Raw genomic sequence first — 25081 nt, 5'->3', positions numbered from 1 at the left:
CCACACACACAGAATGTGACTTCAGCTAAACCTTGGCCTTCCCCACACCAGTGTTGTTCACTGAGCAGGCCGGAAAAAATTGGATTAAATGTAATTATTAGACAGGGACGTTCTTATTTTTTCTACCCAAGTGCATAACCTCACATTTATCCATGTTATACTGCATCTGCCACATCTCTCTCTCACTCACTCCCCTCCCAATAGGATTGAATCATAATTTAAAATAGAATTGGGAAATGATTAGAAACAGTTTGGACTGAGATCTCCTCAGTGACCTGTGTGCAGTCCCCACCCCCGACTTTCTGTCAGGAATGTCCCCCTCGGTGTGTTTCCTGTCTGAAAAGGTAACACTTGTCCTGTCTATGGTTATGTTAATTCAGCAGACAGCCACAGATTCACAATGTCCTGTCCTTGGGCGTCATTCTCCGCCGGCGGGAGTCTCCGTTCTGCCGGCGCTCGGGGGTTTCCCGACGGCGTGGGGCTGCCCCACAATGGGAAACCCCATTGGCCGGCCGGTCGGCGCAGAAATGTGGCGGGGCGGGGCGGAGAATTTCGCCCATGATTTCTGTCTTTGTTTGACATTTGTTCCCTCTGAATTTCTGACATGTTGGGAATGACCATTCGTCTGTCGCCTTAGGAAGGCTTTCCATAGAATGAGTAAAAACCAGCAAGAAATCACAGAATGTGAGTTAAACACAACTTCATTTCTGCTTCCATTTAGAGAGAAGATTCCTGGCCAGACAAACAAAGCTCATTGCAAAGTTTCACTTCATATTTTACTTGTTGTTCACGGACAGATTTTTCACTGAAATCTTCTGATGTTAATTCCTGAGATTAGAATTTATAAAGAAACAATTTGGATTGAATGAAAACGGTCAGTTTGATAACCCTAATGTCCTGACTGCCTCACGTCCTGGCACCCTCACACCATCACACCCTCATGTCCCCTAACCCTCACATCCTGACCCACTCCCGTCCCCGAAACCTCAGATCCTGACCCGCTGTGTACCTCTTTCTCTGTGTGTGTCCCTCACTCTCTCCGTGTGCCCACCTCTCTCTGTCCCTCTCTCCCTCTGTGTCCCTGTTGCTCTCAAAGTGTCCTCTCACTCTATCCCTCTCTTTCACTGTCTACCTCTTTCTCTCTGTGTCACTCTCTGTCGCCCTCTCCCAAAAAGTTCCCCCCCTCTCTGTCCCCCTCTCTCCCTGTCCCTCTATCTCTATCCCTCTCTCTCTTTGTCCCACTCTCGCTCACTGTGTACATCTCTCTCACTTTCTATCACTCTATCTCTCTCTCTCCTTCTCTCGCTGTGCCTCTCGCTCTCGCTGTGTCCCTCGCTCTTGCTGTGTCGTCGCTCTCTCTGCGTCCCTCGGTCTCGCTGTGTCCCTCGCTCTAGCTGTGTCCCTCGCTCTCTGTGTACCCCTCACTGTCTGTGTACCACTCACTCTCTGTGTACCCCTCACTCTCTGTGCGTCACTCGCTCTCTGTGCATCCCTCGCTCTCTGTGCGTCCCTCGATCTCTGTGTGTCCCTCGCTCTCTGTGTGTTCCTCGCTCACGGTGTGTCCCTCGCTCTCAGTGTGTCCCTCGCTCACTATGTGTCCCTCGCTCCCTATGTGTCCCTCGCTCTCTATGTGTCCCTCGCTCTCTGTGCGTCCCTCGCTCTCTGTGTGTCCCTCGCTCTCTGTGTGTCCCTCGCTCTCTGTGTGTCCCTCGCTCTCTGTGCATCCCCCGCTCTCTGTGCGTCCCTCGATCTCTGTGTGTCCCTCGCTCTCTGTGTGTCCCTCGCTCACGGTGTGCCCCTCGCTCTCAGTGTGTCCCTCGCTCTCAGTGTGTCCCTCGCTCTCTATGTGTCCCTCCCTCTCTGTGCGTCCCTCGCTCTCTGTGCATCCCCCGCTCTCTGTGCGTCCCTCGATCTCTGTGTGTCCCTCGCTCTCTGTGTGTCCCTGGCTCACGGTGTGTCCCTCGCTCTCAGTGTGTCCCTCGCTCTCAGTGTGTCCCTCGCTCTCTATGTGTCCCTCCCTCTCTATGTGTCCCTCGCTCTCTATGTGCCCCTCGCTCTTTGTGCGTCCCTCGCTCACTGTGTGTCCCTCGCTCTCAGTGTGTCCCTCGCTCTCTGAGTGTCCCCCGCTCTCTGTGTGTCCCTCGTTCTCTGTGTGTCCCTCCTTCTGTGCGTCCCTCGCTCTCTGTTTGTCCCTCGCACTCTGTGCGTCCCTCGCTCTCTGTGCGTCCCTCGCTCTCTGTGCGCCACTCGATCTCTCTGCGTCCCTCGCTCTCTGAGTGTCCCTCGCTCTGTGCGTGTCCCTCGCTCTCTGTGCACTCCTCACTCTCTGTGTCCCTCGCACTTTGTGTCCCTCGCCCTCTGTGTGTCCCTCGCTCTCTGTGCGTCCTTCGCTCTCTGTGCGTCCCTCGCTCTCTGTGTGTCCCTCGGTCTCTGTGTGTGTCCCTCGCTCTCCGTGCACCCCTCGCTCTCTGTGTCCCTCGTTCTCTGTGTGCCTCGCTCTATGTGTCCCTCGCTCTCTGTGTCCCTCGCTCTGTGTCCCTCGCTCGGTGCGTCCCTCTCTCTGTGCGTCCCTCGATCTCTGTGTGTCCCACGCTCTGTGTGTGTCCTTTGCTCTCTGTGTGTCCCTTGCTCTCTGTGTGTCCCTCGCTCTCTGTGTGTCCCTCGCTCTGTGTCTCCCTCGCTCTCTGTGTGTCCCACGCTCTGTGTGTGTCTTTTGCTCTCTGTGTGTCCCTTGCTCTCTGTGTGTCCCTCGCTCTCTGTGTGACCCTCGCTCTCTGTGTGTCCCTCGTTCTGTGCGTCCCTCGCTCTTTGTGTGTCCCTCGCTCCCTGTGTGTCCCTCGCTCTGTGTGTGTCACTCGCTCTCTGTGCGTCCCTCGCTCTCGGTGTGTCCATCGCTCTCTGTGTGTCCCTCGCTCTCTGTGTGTCCCTCGCTCTGTGCGTGTCCCTCGCTCTGTGTGTGTCACTCGCTCTCTGTGCGTCCCTCGCTCTCGGTGTGTCCATCGCTCTCTGTGTGTCCCTATCTCTCTGTGTGTCCCTTGCTCTCTGTGTGTCCCTCGCTCTCTGTGTGACCCTCGCTCTCTGTGTGTCCCTCGTTCTGTGCGTCCCTCGCTCTTTGTGTGTCCCTCGCTCCCTGTGTGTCCCTCGCTCTGTGTGTGTCACTCGCTCTCTGTGCGTCCCTCGCTCTCGGTGTGTCCATCGCTCTCTGTGTGTCCCTCGCTCTCTGTGTGTTCCTCGCTCTGTGCGTGTCCCTCGCTCTCTGTGCACCCCTCACTCTCTGTGTCCCTCGCGCTCTGTGTGTCCATCACTCTCTGTGTGTCTTCCTCGCACCTTGTGTGTCCCTAGCTCTCTGTGCGTCCCTCGCTCTCTGTGTGTGTCCCTCGCTCTCTGTGCACCCCTCGCTCTGTGTGTCCCTCGCTCTCTGTGTGTCGCTCGATCTCTGTGTGTCCCTCGCTCTCTGTGTGTGCCCCTCGCTCTCTGTATGTGTCTCTCGATCTCTGTGTGTGTCCCTCGCTCTCTGTGTGTGTCCCTCGCTCTCTGTGTGTGTCCCTCACTCTCTGTGTGTGTTCCTCGCTCTCTGTGTGTCCCTCGCGCTCTGTGTGTCCCTCACTCTCTGTGTGTCTCTCGGTCTCTGTGTGTCCCTCGCTCTCTGTGTGTGTCCCTCGCACTGTGTGTGTCCCTCGCTCTCTGTGTCTGTCCCTCGCTCTCTGTGTGTCTCTCGGTCTCTGTGTGTCCCTCGCTCTCTGTGTGTGTCCCTCGCACTGTGTGTGTCCCTCGCTCTCTGTATCTGTCCCTCGCTCTCTGTGTGTCTCTCGGTCTCTGTGTGTCCCTCGCTCTCTGTGTGTCCCTCGCTCTCTGTGTGTCCCTCGCTCTCTGTGTGTCCCTCACTCTCTGTGTGTCCCTCGCTCTCTGTGTGTCCCTCACTCTCTGTGTGCCTCTCACTCTCTGTGTGCCTCTCACTCTCTGTGTGTCCCTCGCTCTCTGTGTGTCCCTCGCTCTCTATGTGTGTCCCTCGTTCTCTGTGTGTGTCCCTCGCTCTCTGTGCACCCCTTGCTCTCTGTGCCCTCGCTCTCTGTTTGTCCCGAGCTCTCTGAGCGTCCCGAGCTCTCAGTGTGTGTCCCTCGCTCTCTGTGCACCCCTCGCTCTCTGTGTTCCTCGACCTCTGTGTATCCCTCGCTCTCTGTGCGTCCCTCGCTCTCTGTGTGTCCCTCGCTCTCTGTGTGTACCTCGCTCTCTGTGTGTCCCTCGCTCTGTGTGTGTGTCCCTCGCTCTCTGTGCACCCCTCGCTCTCTGTGTCCCTCACTCTCTGTGTCCCTCGCTCTCTGTGTGCCTCGTTCTATGTGTCCCTCGTTCTCTGTGTCTGTCGATCTGTTTCCCTCGCTCTGTGCGTCACTCTCTCTGTGCGTCCCTCGATCTCTGTGTGTCCCACGCTCTGTGTGTGTCCTTTGCTCTCTGTGTGTCCCTTGCTCTCTGTGTGTCCCTCGCTCTCTGTGTGTCCCTCGCTCTCTGTGTGTCCCTCGCTCTGTGTCCCTGGCACTCTGTGTGTCCCTCGCTCTCTGTGTGTCGCTCGCTCTCTGTGTGACACTCGCTCTCTGTGTGTGTTCCTCGCTCTCTGTGTGTCCCTCGCTCTCTGTGTGGCCCTCGCTCTCTGTGTGTGTCCCTCGCTCTCTGTGTGTGTCCCTCGCTCTCTGTGTGTTCCTTGCTCTCTGTGTGTGTCCCTCGCTTTCTGTGTGTGTCCCTCGCTCTCTGTGTGTCCCTCGCTCTCGGTGTGTCCCAGCTCTCTGTGTGTCCCTCACTCTCTGTGTGTCCCTCGCTCTGTGTGTGTGTTCCTCGCTCTCTGTGTGTCCCTCGCTCTCTGTGTCCCTCGCTCTCTCTGTGCCTCGCTCTATGTGTCCCTCGCTCTCTGTGTCCCTCGCTCTCTGTGTCCCTCGTTCTGTGCGTCCCTCTCTCTGTGCGTCCTTCGATCTCTATGTGTCCCACGCTCTGTGTGTGTCCTTTGCTCTCTGTGTTTCCCTTGGTTTCTGTGTGTCCCTTGCTCTCTGTGTGTCCCTCGCTCTCTGTGTGTCCCTCGCTCTCTCTGTGTCCCTCGCTCTGTGTGTCCCTCGCTCTCTGTGTGTCCCTCGCTCCCTGTGTGTCCCTCGCTCTCTGTGTGTCCCTCGCACTCTGTGTGTACCTCGCTCTCTGTGTGTCCCTCGCTCTCTGTGTGTGTTCCTCGCTCTCTGTGTGTCCCTCGCTCTCTGTGTGTGTCCCTCGCTCTCTGTGCACCCCTCGCTCTTTGTGTGTCCCTTGCTCTTTGTGTGTCCCTCGCTCTCTGTGCGTCCCAATCTCTCTGTGTGTTCCTCGCTCTCTGTGTGTCCCTCGCTCTATGTGTGTCCCTCGCTCTCTGTGTGTCCCTCACTCTCTGTGTGTCCCTTGGGAAAGTGTAGAGGGAGGTTTACTCTCTATCTAACCCCGTGCTGTACCTGTCCTGAGAGTGTTTGATGGGGACAGTGTAGAGGGATGTGATAGCTGAATCTAACCCCATGATGTACTTTTGCTGACAGTGTTTGATGGCGATTCTGAATCTTAAATTAATGTATTCTGTTATTCTCCCCATCTTCTCTGTCTCTGCATCTCTCTATCTCGCTCTCTGGGAATCTGTCTAAACAAAACCACGATCAGCAGTCAGCCATTTTAAGTTACTGAACGGTGGCCATTTTATGTGAGCACAACACTGAGACAATTCGGACAGTTGTTCAAGTTAGTGTCAAACAAAAACTGAAGGAAAGAGTCAAATTTAAATGGTGATATGTTGGGCAATGTGGATGTACAAATGGAGCTTGTACACCAGTCACTGAAAGTGGAGAGGGGGTGCAGCAAACAGTTAAGAAGACCAATGATATGTTGGCCTTCATTGCAAGAGGGATTTGAATTCAGAAGTGGAGATGTCTTACTGCAGTTACACAAGGCCTTGGTGAGACCACACCTGGAGTACTGTGTACAGTTTCGGTCTCCCTAACATAGAAAGGATATAGTTGCCAGAGAGGGAGTGCAGCGGAGGGACAATCGGCTGATAGGGAGGTTGCCGGACTGTCCTCGGAGGTGAGATTGATTCAATAGGACCCGAACGAGCCCTGTTTCTCCAACCTAACCCTGGAGATCTAATCCCACATTCCTGGTGATGTCTCCACTCTCAAAGATGGAAAGATATTGACCAAGTTTAAAGCAGAGATTGACTGATTTCTAAATCCCAATGACATAAAGGGACATGGGGATAGTGTTGGGGAAAAGACATTGAAGTGAAGATATTTCACAGCTGGATTCACAGAATACAGACAGCAAAGTATCTTAAATTTTGGAAGAGCCACAAATGTTGTGAAACATTTGGGAAATGATTAGAAACAGTTTGGACTGAGATCTCCTCAGTGACCTGTGTGCTGTCCCCACCCCCGACTTTCTGTCAGGAATGTCCCCCTCGGTGTGTTTCCTGTGTCTGCAAAGGTAACACTTGTCCTGTCTATAGTTATGTTAATTCAGCAGATAACAACAGATTCAACAATGTCCTGTGTTATTTCTGTCTTTGTTTAACATTTGTTCCCTCTGAATTTCTGACATGTTGGGAATGACCATTCGTCTGTCGCCTTAGGAAGGCTTTCCATAGAATGAGTAAAAACCATCAAGAAATCACAGAATGTGAGTTAAACACAACTTCATTCCTGCTTCCATTTAGAGAGACGATTCCTGGCCAGACAAACAAAGCTCATTGCAAAGTTTCACGTCATATTTTGCTTGTTGTTCACGGACAGATTTCTTTAATGAGCTGCTTGAGAAATTTGGATTCAATTTCATTTTTTGCTTGTGCACAGGAAGAGCGCAAAAATGGTGGCACTTTCAAAATTAAGTTCAGAGTCTCTGAAGATGGATTTCTTTCTCTCTTTCTACTTGAACATGTACAAACTGACAGCAGGCATATTGATTGCACAGTAAGATTCCACAATCAGAAATGTGATCATGGTGGACAATTCCCCCACGTCCCCTGTGGAAAGGATGAATTAACTCCCTCATTCCCACCTTTAAGTTTAAGACTTTTAACTCAAGACCTTCAAACCCATTTTGCAGTCCGTGAGCTACTTTTTTAAAAATGTGGTCATTATTGCTGTGTTTTTTGAAAATATTTTCATTCCGATGAGGACGTTCATAACAAAATACAAACAATCAGTCACAACACAAACAAAATACTATTCTCCTCATTTGAGATTTATTCCTTTATTTCCATTAAACCTTTCCCCTCTTCCCTCCCCTTACCCACTGGCAACAAACAGATCTGTAAATAGAGACAAGAACAGCTTCCATCTCGTCCAGAACCCCCCACCTGAGCCACAAAGGGCTTACTTTAGTTTCTCAACTTTAAGGAATTCCGCAATATCCCTCAACCATGTCGATATTTTTGGCGGATCTTCTGACTTCCCTTCCAATAATATTAGCCTCCGGACGATCAATGTGGCAAAGGCCACCACATCGGCCCCGTCCCCATCTATTAGTCCCGGTACTTCCGACACCCCAGAAATTGCCTCATGTGGTCCCAGTAATATTTCCACCTCCACAACTTCTGTTGCTGTTTTAAATAGCGAGAGCCAGAAGCCCAATAATCGTGGACGTGACCAGAAGATGTGGACGTGGTTCACTGGTCCTCCTTTACACTCTCACATTTATCTTCTTCCTCTGTGAAGGATCTGCTCGTTCGTCCCTGTGTCATATAGCCCCTGTGTACATCCTTGAATTGTATCAAGCCCATCCGAGCACGTGAAGATGTCGCATTGACCCTGTGTATAACCTCACTCCATAGTCCCCATTCCAACGCCACACCCAACTCTTCCTTCCAGAGAGTAGCAATGGAGGGATGCTTTTCTAATTGGATGGCTGTGACCAGTGGTGTTCCACAGGGATCAGTGCTGGGACCTTTGCTCTTTGTAGTATATATAAATGATTTGGAGGAAAATGTAACTGGTCTGATTAGTAAGTTTGCAGACGACACAAAGGTTGGTGGAATTGCGGATAGCGATGAGGACTGTCGGAGGATACAGCAGGATTTAGATTGTCTGGAGACTTGGGCGGAGAGATGGCAGATGGAGTTTAATCCGGACAAATGTGAGGTAATGCATTTTGGAAGGTCTAATGCAGGTAGGGAATATACAGTGAATGGTAGAACCCTCAAGAGTATTGAAAGTCAAAGAGATCTAGGAGTACAGGTCCACAGGTCATTGAAAGGTGCAACACAGGTGGAGAAGGTAGTCAAGAAGGCATACGACATGCTTGCCTTCATTGGCCGGGGCATTGAGTATAAGAATTGGCAAGTCATGTTGCAGCTGTATAAAACCTTAGTTAGGCCACACTTGGAGTATAGTGTTCAATTCTGGTCGCCACACTAGCAGAAGGATGTGGAGGCTTTAGAGAGGGTGCAGAAGAGATTTACCAGAATGTTGCCTGGTATGGAGGGCATTAGCTATGAGGAGCGGTTGAATAAACTCGGTTTGTTCTCACTGGAACGAAGGAGGTTGAGGGGAGACCTGATAGAGGTATACAAAATTATGAGGGGCATAGACAGAGTGGATAGTCAGAGGCTTTTCCCCAGGGTAGAGGGGTCAATTACTAGGGGGCATAGGTTTAAGGTGAGAGGGGCAAGGTTTAGAGTAGATGTACGAGGCAAGTTTTTTACGCAGAGGGTAGTGGATGCCTGGAACTCGCTACCGGAGGAGGTAGTGGAAGCAGGGACGATAGGGACATTTAAGGGGCATCTTGACAAATATATGAATAGGATGGGAATAGAAGGATACGGACCCAGGAAGTGTAGAAGATTGTCATTTAGTCGGGCAGCATGGTCGACACGGGTTTGGAGGGCCGAAGGGCCTGATCCTGTGCTGTACATTTCTTTGTTCTTTGTTCTTTTTTTGTTTTATTTCCTCAATTGCTGCTTTCTTTCTGTCCATCAGCCAGCTGTAAATGTTAGTAATTCTCCCATCACCAACTCAGCTGGGAGGAGCAATTTATCCAGCAGCTTGTTCTCTGGTAGGCAACGAAAGAGGACAACTCTTTGTTCACCAAGTTTCATCATTGAAGATAATTAAACTTCACCTCCCTCGGCATTTTATGTTTCTCCCTCAATTCTTCAAATCTACTTTCCAACAACAAGTCTGTAACCTGTCTCAGCCCAGCTTTATGCCACTGTTTAAATATTGTATCCAGTCTTGCCGCCGGGGTGAATCGGGGGTTTCCATAAATAGGGGCTCGCACCGTCAAGTTTACCAAAGCAAAATGGCGTCTCCACTTGCTCCAGATGTTGAAGGAAGATGCCAGCACCGTGCTTTGTGGAAACCCTCCCGGGGGAAATGGGAGTGGGGCCGCAGCGAAAGTCTGCAAACTCGCCCCCTTACACGATGCGTACTCCACCTGTCCCCATTCCGCTTCTTCCTCTCCCCACCATTGCCGAATCTTCTCCAAATTCACCGCCCAATAATAATACAAAAGATTGGGAAGCACCAACCCTCCCACCCACCCATTCTTTTTAAATGTGTGCTGGTCCTTTTGAAGAGAAATCCAAAATCTCCTTCCATTTACTGATGGAGAAGTGATCTGCCGCATTTTCTATCTGTTTAGAGCAGGGTGTCTGTGTGAGGGTAAGCGTGTTACTGTGTGTGTGGACTTTTCTCTATCTGTCTATCTGCCAGTCTCCCTGGTCCAAGATTCTATTTCTCTCTCCAAAGATGCTGCCTGACGTGCTCAGTATTTTCCCGCATTGGTACAAGAGCGAGGAGGTAAGTCTGAACTTATACAAGACACTAGTTAGACCTCAGCTGGAATGTTGTGGACAGTTCTGGGCGCCACACTATAGGAAGGATGTGAACACACTGGAGCGAGTGCAGAGGAGGTTCACAAGAATGGTTCAGGAATGAGAAACTTCAGTGATGAGGATAGATTGGAGAGGTTGGGTCTGTTCTCCACGGAGAGAAATGTCCAAGAGGAGATTGGATAGATGTGATCAAATTCTTGGGGGTGCCGGACAGAGTAGACAGGGAGAAACTGTTCCCAATATTGAGAAGATCAAGAACGAGATGGCACAGAATTAAAGTGAATTGGAAAAGAAGCAAATATTTGTGAGAAAATGGAAACAGTATAGTGTAGAGAGAGCCCTGCTCGGTATCAGCAGGGCTGTACCTGTCCTGGGAGTGTTTGAGAGGAAAAATGCAGAGGGAGCTTTACTCTGTATCTAACCCCGTGCTGTACCTGTCCTGGGAGTGTTTGAGAGGAAAAATGCAGAGGGAGCTTTAGTCTGTATCTAACCCCGTGCTGTAACTGTCCTGGGAGTGTTTGATGGGGACAGTGTAGAGGGAGCTTTACTCTGTATCTAACCCGGTGCTGCACCAGTCCTGGGAGTGTTTGATGGGGACAGTGTAGAGCGAGCTTTACTCTGTATCTTACCCCGTGCTGTACCTGTTTTGGGAGTGTTTGATGGGGACAGTGTAGAGGGAGCTTTACTCTGTATCTTACCCCGTGCTGTACCTGTTCTGGGAGTGTTTGATGGGGACAGTGTAGAGGGAGCTTTACTCTGTATCTAACCCCGTGCTGTACCTGTCCTAGGAGTGTTTGATGGGTACAGTGTAGAGGGAGCATTACTCTGTATCTAACCCCGTGCTGTACCTGTCCTGGGAGTGTTTGATGGGGACAGTGTAGAGGGAGCTATACTCTGTATCTAACCCCGTGCTGTACCTGTCCTGGGAGTGTTTGATGGGGACAGTGTCGAGGGAGCTTTACTCTGTATCTAACCCCGTGCTGTACCTGTCCTGGGAGTGTTTGATGGGGACAGTGTAGAGGGAACTTTACTCTATGTCTAACCCCGTGCTGTACCTGTGCTGGGAGTGTTTGATGGGCACAGTGTAGAGGGAACTTTACTCTATGTCTAACCCCGTGCTGTACCTGTGCTGGGAGTGTTTCATGGGGACAGTGTAGAGGGAACTTTACTCTATGTCGAACCCCGTGCTGTACCTGTGCTGGGAGTGTTTGATGGGGACAGTGTAGAGAGAGCCTTGCTCGATATCTAATACCGTGTTGTACCTGTCCTAGGAGTGTTTGATGGGCACAGTGTAGAGGGAACTTTACTCTATGTCTAACCCCGTGCTGTACCTGTGCTGGGAGTGTTTGATGGGGACAGTGTAGAGGGAACTTTACTCTATGTCTAACCCCGTGCTGTACCTGTGCTGGGAGTGTTTGATGGGGACAGTGTAGAAAGAGCCTTGCTCGATATCTAATACCGTGTTGTACCTGTCCTGGGAGTGTTTGATGGGCACAGTGTAGAGAGAGCCTTGCTCGATATCTAATACCATGTTGTACCTGTCCTGGGAGTGTTTGCCAGGTACAGTGTAGAGGAATCTTTGTCTAACCCCATGATGTACCTTTGCTGGTCGTGTTTGACGAAGTTTCAAAATCTCAAATAAATGTCTTCTGTTAGTTTCTCCATCCCTCTGTTTCTGCTTCTCTCTCTGTCTGTCTGGGAATATTGTTAGAACAAAATCCACGATCAGCAGTCAGCCATTTTAAGTTACTTAATGGTGGCCATTTTAGGTGAGCACAGCACAGTCATTTCTGATATTTGTACACGTTGGTATAACAGAATCCTGATGGAAAGTGTCTGATTTAAACAGCGATTTGTTGGGGAATGTGGATGTAGAAAGGGAGCTGGCTGTCCTTGTACACCAGTCACTGAAAGTGGAGAGGGGGGTGCAGCAAGCAGTGAAGAAGACCAATGATATGTTGGCCTTCATTGAAAGAGGGATTTGAGTTCAGAAGTGGAGATGTCTTACTGCAGTTACACAAGGCCTTGGTGAGACCACACCTGGAGTACTGTGTACAGTTTCGGTCTCCCTAACATAGAAAGGATATAGTTGCCAGAGAGGGAGTGCAGCGGAAGGTGAATCGGCTGATAGGGGGATTGCCGGACTGTCCTACAAGGAGAGATTGGTTTGACTGTGGCACAGTGGTTAGCACTGCTGCCTCACCGTGCCAGTGACTCGGGATAAATTCCGGCCTTGTGTGACTGATTACGTGGAGTTGGCAGTTTCTCCCTGTGTGTGCGTGGGTTTCCTCCGGGTGCTCCGGTTTCCTTCCACAGTCCAAAGATGTGCAGGCGAGGTGGAATGGTCCTGCTAAATTACCCCTTAATGTCCAAGAAAGATTGTTTAATTAGGTTAAGGAGTTATTGGGATAGGGCGGGTGACTGAGCTTACATAGAATGCTGTGGCAGAGGGTTGGTGTAGATTCGATGGGCAGAATGGCCTCCTTCTGCATTGTAGTGATTCTATCATTGTGCCTGTATTCACTAGGGCCTAGAAGGATGTGAGGAGATGTTTGCTGTGCTAAATTGCCCCTTAGTGGCCCAAAGGTTAGGTGGTGTTACTGGGGTTATTTGGATAGGGTGGAGGCGTGGGCTTGGGTAGGGTGCTCTCTCCGAGGGCCAGTGCAGACTCGATGGGCCAAATGGGCTACTCCTGCAATGTATATTCTATGATTCTGTGAGCTCTGATTGAAATGTATTACATTCCAACAGCGCTGTGCAGAGTATACACAGAGATGGAGATTCTGAATATTGAATTAATGTATTCTGTTATTTTCCCCATCTTCTCTGTCTCTGCATCTCTCTATCTCTCTCTCTGGGAATCTGTCTAAACAAATCCACGATCAGCAGTCAGCCATTTTAAGTGACTGAACGGTGGCCATTTTATGTGAGCACAACACTGAGACAATTCGGACAGTTGTTCAAGTTAGTGTCAAACAAAAACTGAAGGAAAGAGTCAAATTTAAATGGTGATATGTTGGGCAATGTGGATGTACAAATGGAGCTTGTACACCAGTCACTGAAAGTGGAGAGGTGAGTGCAGCAAGCAGTTAAGAAGACCAATGATATGTTGGCCTTCATTGAAAGAGGGATTTGAATTCAGAAGTGCAGATGTCTTACGGCAGTTATACAAGCCCTTGGTGAGACCACACCTGGAGTACTGTGTACAGTTTTTGGTCTCCCTAACATAGAAAGGATATAGTTGCCAGAGAGGGAGTGCAGCGGAGGATCAATCGGCTGATAGGGAGATTGCCGGACTGTCCTCGGAGGAGAGATTGGTTCAATAGGACCCGAACGAGCCCTGTTCCTCCAACCTAACCCTGGAGATCTAATCCCACATTCCTGATGATTTCTCCACTCTCAAAGATGGAAAGTTATTGACCAAGTTTAAAGCAGAAATTGACAGCTTTCTAAATCCCAATGACATAAAGGGACATGGGGATAGTGTTGGGGAAAAGACATTGAAGTGAAGATATTTCACAGCTGGATTCACAGAATACAGACAACAAAGTATCTTAAATTTTGGAAGAGCCACAAATGTTGTGAAACATTTGGGAAATGATTAGAAACAGTTTGGACTGAGATCTCCTCAGTGACCTGTGTGTAGTCCCCACCCCCAACTTTCTGTCAGGAATGTGCCCCTCGGTGTGTTTCCTGTGTCTGCAAAGGTAACACTTGTCCTGTCGATGGTTATGTTAATTCAGCAGACAGCAACAGATTCACAATGTCCTGTCCTTATTTCTGTCTTTGTTTGACATTTGTTCCCCTAATTTCTGACATGTTGGGAATAACCATTCGTCTGTCGCCTTAGGAAGGCTTTCCATAGAATGAGTAAAAACCAGCAAGAAATCACAGAATGTGAGTTAAACACAACTTCATTTCTGCTTCCATTTAGAGAGAAGATTCCTGGCCAGACAAACAAAGCTCATTGCAAAGTTTCACTTTATATTTTACTTGTTGTTCCCGGACAGATTTTTCACTGAAATCTTCTGATGTCAATTCCTGAGATTAGAATTTATAAAGAAACAATTTGGATTGAATGAAAACGGTCAGTTTGATAACCCTAATGTCCTGACTGCCTCACGTCCTGGCACCCTCACACCATCACACCCTCATGTCCCCTAACCCTCAGATCCTGACCCACTCACGTCCCCGAAACCTCAGATCCTGACCCGCTGTGTACCTCTTTCTCTGTGTGTGTCCCTCACTCTCTCCGTGTGCCCACCTCTCTCTGTCCCTCTCTTCCCCTGTGTCCCTGTTGCTCTCAAAGTGTCCTCTCACTCTATCCCTCTCTTTCACTGTCTACCTCTTTCTCTCTGTGTCACTCTCCCTGTCGCCCTCTCCCTTTCTGTATCCCCCTCTCTCTGTCTCCCTCTCTCCCACTCCCTCTATCTCTATCCCTCTTTCTCTTTGTCCCACTATCTCTCACTGTGTACATCTCTCTTTCTATCACTCTATCGCTCACTCTCCTTCTCTCGCTGTGTCCCTCGCTCTTGCTGTGTCGTCGCTCTCGCTGTGTCCCTCGCTCTCGCTGTGTCCCTCGCTCTCACTGAGTCCCTCGCTCCCTGTGTATCCCACACTCTCTGTGTGCCCCTCACTCTCTGTGTACCCCTCACACTCTGTGCGTCCCTCGCTCATTGTGCGTCCCTCGCTCTCTGTGCGTACCTCGCTCTCTGTGTGTCCCTCGCTCTCTGTGTGTCCCTCGCTCTCTGTGTGTTCCTTGCTCTCTGTGTGTGTCCCTCGCTCTCTGTGTGTGTCCCTTGTTCCCTGTGTGTCCCTCGCTCTCTGTGCGTCCCTCGCTCTCTGTGCGTCCCTCGCTCTCTGTGCGCCCCTCGCTCTCTGTGTGTCCCTTGCTCTCTGTGTCCCTCGCTCTCTGTGTGTCCCTCGCTCTCTGTGTGTTCCTCGCTCTCTGTGCGTCCCTCGCTCTCTGTATGTCCCTCGCTCTCTGTGTCCCTCGCTCTCTGTGTGTCCCTCGCTCTCTGTGTGTTCCTCGCTCTCTGTGTGTCCCTCGCTCTCTGTGTGTCCCTCGCTCTCTGTGTGTCCCTCGCTCTCTGTGTGTCCCTCACTCTCTGTGTGTCCCTCGCTCTCTGTGTGTGTCCCTCGCTCTCTGTGTGTCCCTCGCTCTCTGTGTGTGTCCCTCGCTCTCTGTGCATCCCTCGCTCTCTGTGAGTCCCTCGCTCTCCGTGTGTGTTCCTTGCTCTCTGTGTGTCCCTCGCTCTCTGTGTGTCCCTCGCTCTCTGTGTGACCCTCGCTCTATGTGTGTCCCTCGCTCTCTGTGTGTCCCTCGCTCTCTGTGTGTTCCTCGCACTCTGTGTGTCCCTCGCTCTGTGTGTGTCTCGCTCTCTGTGCACCCTACAACTAGGGAATAATATACCGAGCTAGTTGGGGAACTGGGAGACATAGGTACATACAGAGGGTAATGTATATAAACTTGCTCAGGAACTGGCTGACACATTACTGAAAATGGTTCATGTATATAAGCTACCTTGGGAAGCAGGAGATACAGTTACACAATAGACCTCATGTATATAAGTTAGTTGGAGAACTACGAGTCGCAGTTACAGAATATAGATCATGTGTATAAGCTTTTGGGGAACCAAGACAGACAGTTGCAGAATAAGGGTCATTTATTTAGAACGAGGAGACAAAATTACACAATGAGGCTCATGTATGTTAGCGAGCTGTGCAAGTGCGAGACACGGTTGAAGAATAACGGTCATGTATATAATGTCGCGGAGGATCTGGGAGTCAATAACAGAATCATATTTATTAATTTAATGTCGCTGGAGAACTCTGAGACACCGTTAGATAATGAGGGTCACAATATAAAGCTCTCAGTGAACTGGGATAAAGTTGCAGAATAAGAGAAATGCTCAAAATCTAGCTGGGGAACTGGGAGATACAATTACATAATAAGGGTCATGTGCATCACAAGCGGGGAAATTGGAAGTGGCAGGTGGAGAATAACTGTTAGGTATACAAGCCAGCTGGGAAATGGGAGACACAGTTACAGAATCGTGATCATGCGTGTAGGTTAGATGTTGAACTAAGAGACACCGTTACAGAGTAATGGCCATGTACATCAGCTCGCTGGAGAACTCGGAGGCACAGTTCCAGAATGAGTTTTATACATGTTTGTTACCTGGGGAACTGTGAGACACTATTACAGAATAAGAGTATGCATGTACGTTGGCTGGGGAACAGGGTGACAGTTGCAGTGAGAGTCATGTATACATTCGCGCTGGAGAAGGCGGAGACACAGTAACAGAACACTGGCCATGTAGAGAAGCTACCTGCAGAACGAGGAGACAAAGTTACAGAATTAGAGTTATGTATGGTAACTAGCTGTGAAACTAGGAGACACAGTTACGGAAATGGGACATGTATATTAGCTAGCTGATGAACTGGAAGAGACAGTTAGAGAATAAGGGTCATGTGTACCTAGCTATCTGGGGAACTAGGAGACACAGATACACAATGAGGGTCGTATAAAATCTCCCTCAGCAACTGTCTGGACAGTTACAAAATAAGGACCATGGATATCACTAGCTGGGGAACCAGGATATATAGTTACAGAATAAGGGTCATGTATATGAGCTATCTGGGCGGCGGGAGACACAGTTCCAAAATCAGCGTCATATATATAAGCGAGCCGGAGAACTCAGGGTCGCAGTTATAGAACATGTGTAAGGCGTATAAGCACAATGGTGAATTGGGAGACACCGTTACACAATGAGAGTTATGCATATTCACTTGCTGTAGAACCGAACTGGGGGTCAGCGAGCAGGTTATTACTGAGAGTAAGTGTCACTTGGTCACACTGTCAGTGGGTGGCACAGGAGCACATTGGTTAGCACTGTTGCTTCACACGCCAGGGTGACAGGGCCGATTCCTGGCTTCGGTCACTGTTTGTGCGGAGTCTGCATGTTCTCCCAACGTCTGCGTGGGTTTCCTCCGGGAGCTTCGGCTTTCTCCCACGGTCCGGGGATGTGCAGGTTAGGTGGAGTGGCCATGCTGAATTGCCCATTATGTCCAAAAAGGTTTGGGTGGGGTTACTGGGTTGCGGGGAGAAGGTGTACTTAAAGTAGGGTGATCTTTCTAACGGCCTGTGCAGGCTCGATGGGCCAAATGGTCTCCCTCTGCACTGTGAATTCTATGAACTTGGAGGCACAGTTAACATCGCGTGTTTCATCTCTATAAGCTAGCTGCGGGACTGTGAGACACAGTTGCAGAATAAGAGTATGTATGTAAGTTCGCTGGGGAACTGGGTGACAGTTTCAGAATAAGTGCCACGTATTCATGGTCGCTGGAGAACATAGAGACACTAGGGGACATAGGTACACACTAAGGGTCATGTATATACGCAAATGGGGAAATTGGGAGTCACGGGTACATAATAAGGGTTAGTTAAACATGCTAGCTGGGGAATGGGAGACACGAGTACAAAATGAGGGTCCTGTATATAAACTAGCTGGGAAACGAGGCACGACAGGCACAGAATAAGGGTCTTGTATAAAAGGTAGATGGGAACTAGCAGACACAGTTACAGAGTAAACCTTACCTATGTAAGTTAGCTGGGGAACTAGGCGATACAGGTACAGAGCAAGGGTCATGTACGTAAGTTAGCTGGGGAACTAGGAGACAAAGTTACAGAATGACAAGGAGCCAGCTATAGAATAAGGGTCATGTGTATAAGCTCTGTGCGTCCCTCGCTCTGTGTGTCCCTCGCTCTCTGTGTGTCCCTCGCTCTCTGTGTGTCCATCGCTCTCTGTGTGTCCCTCGTTCTCTGTGTGTATCCCTCGCTCTGTGTGTGTCCCTCGCTCTCTGTGTGTGTCCCTCGCTCTCTGTGTATCCCTCGCTCTCTGTGTGACCCTCGCCCTCTGTGTGTCCCTCGCTCTCTGTGTGTCCATCGTTCTCTGTGTGTCCCTCGTTCTCTGTGTGTATCCCTCGCTCTGTGTGTGTCCCTCGCTCTCTGTGTGTGTCCCTCGCTCTCTGTGTGTGTCCCTCCCTCTGTGTGTCCCTCACTCTCTGTGTGTCCCTCGCTCTCTGTGTGTGTCCCTCGCTTTGTGTGTCCCTCGCTCTCTGTGTGTCCCTCGCTTTCTGTGTGTCCCTCGCTCTCTGTATGTCCCTCGCTCTCTGTGTGTCCCTCGCTCTCTGTGTGTGTCCGTCGCTCTGTGTGTCCCTCGCTCTCAGTGTGTCCCTCGCTCTTTGTGTGTCCCTCGCTCTTTGTGTGTCCCTCGCTCTCTGTGTGTGTCCCTCGCTCTGTGCGTCCCTCGCTCTCTGTGCGTCCCTCGCTCTCTGTGTGCCCCTCGCTCTCTGTGTGCCCCTCGCTCTCTGTGTGTGTCCCTCGCTCTGTGTGTCCCTCGCTCTCTGTGTGTCCCTCGGTCCCTGTCTGTACCTCGCTCTGTGTGTGTGCCCCTCGCTCTGTGTGTCCCTCGCTCTCTGTGTGTCCCTCGCTCTTTGTGTGCCCTCGCTCTCTGTGTGTGTCCCTCACTCTGTGCGTCCCTCGCTCTCTGTGCGTCCCTCGCTCTGTGTGTGTGTCCCTCGCTCTGTGCGTCCCTCGCTCTCAGTGTGCCCCTCGCTCTGTTTGTCCCTCGCTCTGTGTGTGTCCCTCTCTCTCTCTGTGTCCCTCGCTCTCTGTGTGTCCCTCGCTCTCTGTGTGTCCCTCGCTCTCTGTGTGTCCCTCGCTCTCTGTGTGTCCCTCACTCTGTGCGTCCCTCGCTCTCTGTGTGCCCCTCGCTCTGTGTGTCCCTCGCTCTCTGTGCCTCCCTCGCTCTCTGTGTGTCCCTCGCTCTCTCTGTGTGTCCCTCGCTCTCGGTGTGTGTCCCTCGCTCTCTGTGTGTCCCTCGCTCTGTGTGTGTCTCCCTCGCTCTGTGCGTCCCTCGCTCTCTGTGTGCCCCTCGCTCTGTGTGTCCCTCGCTCTCTGTGCCTCCATCGCTCTCTGTGTGTCCCTCGCTCTCTCTGTGTGTCCCTCGCTCTCGGTGTGTGTCCCTCGCTCTCTGTGTGTCCCTCGCTGTGTGTGTGTGTCCCTCTCTCTGTGCGTCACTCGCTCTCTGTGTGCCCCTCGCTCTGTGTGTCCCTCGCTCTCTTTGTTTCCCTCGCTCTCTGTGCGCCCCTCACTCTCTGTGCGTCCCTCGCTCTCTGTGTGCCCCTCGCTCTGTGTGTCCCTCGCTCTCTGTGCCTCCCTCGCTCTCTGTGTGTCACTCGCTCTCTCTGTGTGTCCCTCGCTCTCGGTGTGTGTCCCTCGGTCTCTGTGTGTCCCTCGCTCTGTGTGTGTGTCCCTCGCTCTGTGCGTCCCTCGCTCTCTGTGTGCCCCTCGCTCTGTGTGTCCCTCGCTCACTGTGCCTCCCTCGCTCTCTGTGTGTCCCTCGCTCTCTCTGTGTGTCCCTCGCTCTCGGTGTGTGTCCCTCGCTCTCTGTGTGTCCCTCGCTCTGTGTGTGTGTCCCTCGCTCTGTGCGTCCCTCGCTCTCTGTGTGCCCCTCGCTCTGTGTGTCCCTCGCTCTCTTTGTTTCCCTCGCTCTCTGTGCGCCCCTCACTCTCTGTGCGTCCCTCGGTCTCTGTGTGTCCCTCGCTCTGTGTGTCCCTCGCTCTCTGTGCCTCCCTCGCTCTCTGTGTGTCACTCGCTCTCTCTGTGTGTCCCTCGCTCTCGGTGTGTGTCCCTCGCTCTCTGTGTGTCCCTCGCTCTGTGTGTGTGTCCCTCGCTCTGTGCTTCCCTCGCTCTCTGTGTGCCCCTCGCTCTGTGTGTCCCTCGCTCACTGTGCCTCGCTCGCTCTCTGTGTGTCCCTCGCTCTCTCTGTGTGTCCCTCGCTCTCGGTGTGTGTCCCTCGCTCTCTGTGTGTCCCTCGCTCTGTGTGTGTGTCCCTCGCTCTGTGCGTCCCTCGCTCTCTGTGTGCCCCTCGCTCTGTGTGTCCCTCGCTCTCTGTGTGTCCCTCGCTTTCTGTGTTTCCCTCGCTCTCTGTGCGTCCCTCGCTCTCTGTGCGTCCCTCGCTCTCTGTGTGCCCCTCGCTCTGTGTGTCCCTCGCTCTCTGTGCCTCCCTCGCTCTCTGTGAAGGGGCTGCACCCTTTTTTGGGCGAGCCTTGAACTTGGCCCCAATCAATTGGGCCGTTTCTTGATGGTTCCTATCGATTTCATCCAATAAAGGGGTGGGTGCCCTGATTGCTGGGCGTGTCCTAGGTGGCCGTTGGCCTGCTTTGTTCTGGTCTCCTCTGGCGCTGGGGTGTCTGCCTTAGTATCGGTTACTCAAATGTTACTCTTTTGATCCCGGAGATGGGCCATTAGTATGCTAATGGACCTACAGTTTTTGGTCTTGTCTGGGAGCTGCGGCTCCAATCAACAGACAAACCCTGAACCTGCTTGTTTTCTCAGTATTGTCCATTTTCCCTGCAATCCTTACAAAGTGTCCATTTTGTAATCGGGAAGTGGCCATCCCAGATGGCTACAATACCACACTTAGTACTTCCTGGCGCCGTATCCCTCTATATCCATCTTATCCATGTATTTGTCGTTAACCCCTTTGAACGCCGTTAATATATCTGCTTCGACAAACTAATCTGATAATGCGTTCCTGGCAATCACCACCCAATCTAATAAAACCTGTCTCGCACATCTCCTCTAAACATTTCCCCACTGACCATAAATCCTCCTGGTGCCTGACTCCTCCACCCAACAGTAGAGTGCCTGCTCATATACTCTATGCACGCATCTCAAAATATTTTATGCCTTACATCGGTTCCAAAAAAATGAAAGATGACTTTTTATACTGATATTCTCCAGCCTTATTCATCAACCTCCGGCGTTCTGATAAAAACAGTCCGGGTGTTTTCAGCCTTTTCCCATAGCTAACACCCTGCAGACCAGACAACATGCTGGTAAACCTCCTCTGCACCCTCTCTCAAAGCCTCCCCATCCTTCTGTGGACAAAAATCGTGCTCAATGATTCAAGTGCGGCCACACATAGGTTGGAAACAACTGCAGCATGAATTGGCAGTTCCTATGCTGACATACAACAGCGTTATTCTTTAAGTTGGCTCGCCACTTACCCAGAGAGCTTAAATTCATGGCCCTTTTCTGTAACTGTGTCTCCCAGTTCACCAACGGGCTTATATACCTGAGCTATAATTCTGTAACTGTGTGCCCCATTTCCGCAGCTAGCTCTGATTAATGTCTATTGAATAGAACATGTGTTCTATTGCAGTGTCTCCAAGTTCTATGGCTTTGTATTTTTATGGAAGTATTATATTTATTTTCAATTATTTCATAACTTTGGTTATATCGTTTCCTCTAAGTCGTCATCCAAAATTAGGTCCAAAAATTATATTTCTTAACGTTATTTAAACTTAGTCTGAGCTTCGCTCACCCTGACCTCGATGTCCAATAGGGAAATACACTCAGAAGATCACCAGCAACTCTTGCAAATAATTCAAATCTAGAAGGTATATTTGCAAGTTGACACAGCAGCCTCATTCACAGAGACAGCCTTTTAAAGATAATATCCTCTGCAGCTGAAAATTCACAGCGTTCTGGGGTAGAGAATTCAGAACATCCCAAAACCTCTGAAATAAATAATATGCCCCTTTTTACAGGCGTCAGTTGCTGCCAATTATTTCGAGACTGTATCTTCCAGTACCCGGGTTAGTGTCTGTACAAAAACGTGGATAAGTCACTGAAATAGCAATAGTTAACAAACAAAATTAGAGCAGAAAGACTGTGTCTAACTTCCGGCATTATTAATCTTGTTTGTACATATCCTGAGTATAAATAATAGATTAAATGACTCCAGCCACAAAATCTAGCTTGCGGGTTACAAGATGGCAACCATGACAGAATCATGAATGCAAGATTGTCACAGTTGTAAATGGTGACAAAGCAAGAGTAAAATACAAATAAATGGAGCATGAAAATAAACTCGCAATACTAAAATCATCATCGGGAGCTTTTGCAATTAATTATGAAAATGAGAGTGGTCACATGGAAGGTCGTCCCTTGTTAACAGTTGATGGTGCATTTGTCCATTAAAATAAGGAAATGACAAACGTGCGTTTTAATGACTGTGTTTCAGTATTTACAAGAGAGGAAGAGTTCAAAATGCCAGCGATACGAGGAGACATATTATTGAAACAGGAGCAGGGTCTGGGCAAAATTCAGATATCTAGGAACCCCACTACCGGGTGATTTCCCTCCAAGTCACTCACCACCCTGACTTGGAAATATAGCCACAGTCTGTAACTGTTTCTACTATTTCCCAACAAGCTTCACTTAATAACCCGTGCTGTGGCTGTGTCTCCAAGTTAAAAATCTTGTGTATTTACATTGCCCACACAATGTAACTGTGTCTCCTATTTTCATAGCCAGCCTCTTCATACAGTAATGGTATCTCCATGTCCCCATATAACTTAAGTACCTGAACATCATTCGATAACTGAGTCTCCCAGTTCCCAAGCTAGCTGAGATACATGAACATTATTCTGTATCCGTACCTCCTTGTTTCCCAGGGAGCATATATAGAACAAAAAACAATATAGCACAGGAACAGGACATTTGGTCCTGCAAGCTTGTACCGGTGATGATACCATTCTTGGCCAAAATCCATAGCACTCCCTAGTGCTGAATCGTTCTATATCCAATCTAGCCATGTTTTGTCGACATGCCTTTTGAACGCCATGAAAGTACCTGCTTCTACGACCTCACCATGCTGTGTGTAATAAACCAGCCTCGCAGATCTCCTCTACACTTTTCCCCACTGACCTTAAATACATGACCCCTGGTGACAGACACCAACTTGGAATAGAGTTCCTGCCCATCCATTCTATCCATGCCCCTCATAATCTTGTAGACCTCTATCAGTTCGCCCCTCAACCTCTGGGGTTCTAATGAAAACAGTCCTTGTCTATTCATCCTCTCCACAGAACTAACATCCTCCTGACCAGGCAACATCCTGATAACCGCCCTCTTCACACGCTACATCATTCTGGCAGTGGTCGGCCAGAATTGTGCGCAATAATCCAAGTGCGGCATTACAACTGTTCCATATAAATGAAGGATGACTTGCCAATTTGTATACTGATATTCATCTGCCTTATTCATAACGTTGGTCCGTCACTTCGTCAGAGAGCTGGTATACATGACCCTTATTCTGTTACAATGCCTCCTAGTTCACCAGCTAGCTGATATGCATGACCTTATTCAATCACCGTCACTCCTCGGTGCCCAGCGAGGTTACATACATGACCCGCATTCTGTGTGTCCAATTTCCGCAGCTAGCTCATATTAATGATATGTCTTCTATTGCAGTGTCTCCAAGTTCTCTGGTTATGTTTTTTTCAAAGAGTATTATATTTAATTTCAATGATTTCGAACCTTTGTTTACATCGTTTCCTCGAAGCGAGCTCCTGTAGAACAATGAACACGAAGATGACCTTCGGTCCTCCAATGCTTTCACGGTCATGATACCACACTTAGCACTTCCTCGTGCCGCATCCCCCTATATCCATCTTATCCATGTATTTGTTGTTGACTATTTTGAACGCCGTTAATATATCTGATTCCACAACCTCATCTGATAATGCGTTCCAGCACTCACCACCCTGTGCAATAAATCCTGCCTCGCACATCTCGAAACATTGCCTCACTGACCTTAAACCTATGCCCCCTGGTGGCTGACATCCACTCAAGAGTAAAGTGCCTGCTCACCCACTCGATGCATGCTCCTCATAATCCTTTCGGCCTTACAGCGGTTCCAAACACATGAAGGATGACTTTTTGTACTGATATTCATCGGACTTAGTCATCATCCTCCGGGGTCCTGATAAAAACAGTCCGGGTCTATTGAGACTCTTTGCATAGCTAGCATCCTGCAGACCAGGCAACATCCTGGTAACCCGACTCTGAACCCTCTCCCAAAGCCTCTCCATCCTTCTGGGGACTACAATTGTGCTCAATATTCCAAGTGCGGCCTAACATAGCTTCGAAACAACTGTAGCACGAAGTTCCAGTTTGTATGCTGACATACATCAGCGTTATTCTTTAAGTTGGCTCGCCACTTACCCAGCGAGCTGATATAATGGCCCTTATTCTCTAACTGTGTCTCCCAGTTCACCTGCGAGCTTATATACATGAACTTTATTCTGGAACTGTGTGCCCCATTTCCGCAGCTAGCTCTTATTAATGTCATGTTTTCTATTGCAGTGTCTCCAAGTTCTATGGCTATGTATTTTAATGGAAGTATTGTATGTATTTTCAATTCTTTCATAGCTTTGGTTATACTGTTTCCTCTAAGTTGTCATCCAAAATTAGGTCCAAAAAATTATATTCCTTAACGTTATTTAAACTTAGTCTGAGCTTCCCTCACCCTGACCTCGATGTCCAATAGGGAAATACACTCAGAAGATCACCAGCAACTCTTGCAAATAATTCAAATCTAGAAGGTATATTTGCAAGTTGACACAGCAGCCTTAGTTACAGAGACAGCCTTTTAGAGATAATATCCTCTGCAGATGAGAATTCGCAGCGTTCAGGGGTAGAGAATTCAGAACATCCCAAAACCTCTGAATGAAATAATATGCCCCTTTTTACAGACTTCAGTGGCTGCCCCTTGTTCCCAGTCTGTATCTTGCAGTATCCGTCTCCCGGGTTAGTGTCTGTACAGAAACGTGGATAAGTCGCTGAAATAGCAACAGTTACCGCGTTTGGGTAAAACAAAATTAGAGCAGAATGACTGTGTCTAGCTTACGATATTATTAATTTTGTTCGTACAGACACACACAAAACGTTTGAAGAATAGATTAAATGACGCCAGCCACAAATTGAACTTCCGTGTGACAACATGGCAGCCATGATAGAATCGTGGATGCAGGATTGTCACAGTTGTAAACAGTGAACAAGCAAGAGTAAAGTACAAATAAATAGAGCAGGGAACTAAAATCGCAAGGAATCATCACAGGGAGCGTTTGAAATTAATTATGAAAAGGAGAGCCGTCACATGTAATGTCGTCCTTTTTTAACAGTTGATGGTGTATTTGCCAATTAAAATAAGGACATGACAAACATGCCTTTAATGACTTTGTTTCAGTATTTACAAGAGAGGAAGAGTTCAAAATGCCAGCGATACAAGGAGACAAATAATTGAATCCGGAGCAGGGACTGGACAAAATTCAGATATTGAGGAAACCCACTACCTGGTGATTTCCCCTCCAAGTCACTCACCACCCTGACTTGGAAAT

General features: G+C 49.5%; 2 long non-coding RNA genes across 2 annotated transcripts in view; one reads left to right on the top strand and one right to left on the bottom strand.

Moving 5' to 3' along the window:
- LOC140399695 (uncharacterized) overlaps positions 1 to 252 on the bottom strand; it is a 140089-nt gene extending 139837 nt beyond the window's left edge. Inside the window, exon 1 of the long non-coding RNA XR_011937791.1 lies at positions 145 to 252. This is a non-coding gene — a long non-coding RNA (uncharacterized lncRNA). The remainder of the gene's footprint in view (positions 1 to 144) is intronic.
- Positions 1 to 24832, top strand: part of LOC140399697 (uncharacterized) — a 773593-nt gene extending 748761 nt beyond the window's left edge. Inside the window, exons 2-3 of the long non-coding RNA XR_011937793.1 lie at positions 9738 to 9788; positions 24617 to 24832. This is a non-coding gene — a long non-coding RNA (uncharacterized lncRNA). The remainder of the gene's footprint in view (positions 1 to 9737; positions 9789 to 24616) is intronic.
- Positions 24833 to 25081: the final 249 nt, after the last annotated feature.

The sequence above is a fragment of the Scyliorhinus torazame genome, chromosome 23 (assembly GCF_047496885.1).
Source record: "Scyliorhinus torazame isolate Kashiwa2021f chromosome 23, sScyTor2.1, whole genome shotgun sequence".
Classification (NCBI taxonomy): domain Eukaryota; kingdom Metazoa; phylum Chordata; class Chondrichthyes; order Carcharhiniformes; family Scyliorhinidae; genus Scyliorhinus; species Scyliorhinus torazame.
This window is presented reverse-complemented; position numbering and strand designations above follow the sequence as displayed.